This window comes from Sciurus carolinensis, chromosome 5 (genome assembly GCF_902686445.1).
Source record: "Sciurus carolinensis chromosome 5, mSciCar1.2, whole genome shotgun sequence".
NCBI classification, from domain to species: domain Eukaryota; kingdom Metazoa; phylum Chordata; class Mammalia; order Rodentia; family Sciuridae; genus Sciurus; species Sciurus carolinensis.
The window spans coordinates 103,614,986-103,615,515 of NC_062217.1; positions in this window are offsets into that span (position 1 = coordinate 103,614,986).

A 530-nucleotide genomic window follows, 5' to 3' on the forward strand; every position below is an offset into this window, starting at 1 on the left:
TTTTATTAACTTGAATCACATTGTCCTGGTCTGTTGCTCATCTTTTCTTCTATCCAAGTGAGTTTTAAGGATCTGGTGACCCTGAAGCACGACCTCTTATCCTTCCCTGCCACTGTTTGTGCAGTGTTTCATTACCCAGGAATGACACTACAGTTGACCAATCTCTGAGGTTGTTTAACTGTTCACTAACATGAACAGCCATGCACCTGCTCTTGGGGCAGGGGCAGGGTGGGGGTGGGGTGGGGAAGGTTGTCCTATGAGAACATGGGCCTAAAAGTAGTTCCAAAGAAGGTGACTTTCAATATTACTCAGTTTGGGAAGAAATATTTACATCTCATACTGTGAACATAGGATTAAAAACTTTGAACTTCACACCTAATGAAGTAAAAAACATGAAGACTAATGACATTTTAAGGAGGAACATAAGCTGGAGTGGAGGTTGGAACAGGAGTTATTTATGAAGGAAGAATGACAAAAGACGGCCACATCCATGAACAGCTGTGCTGAGTGCCTGCCTCTGTGGACACAGG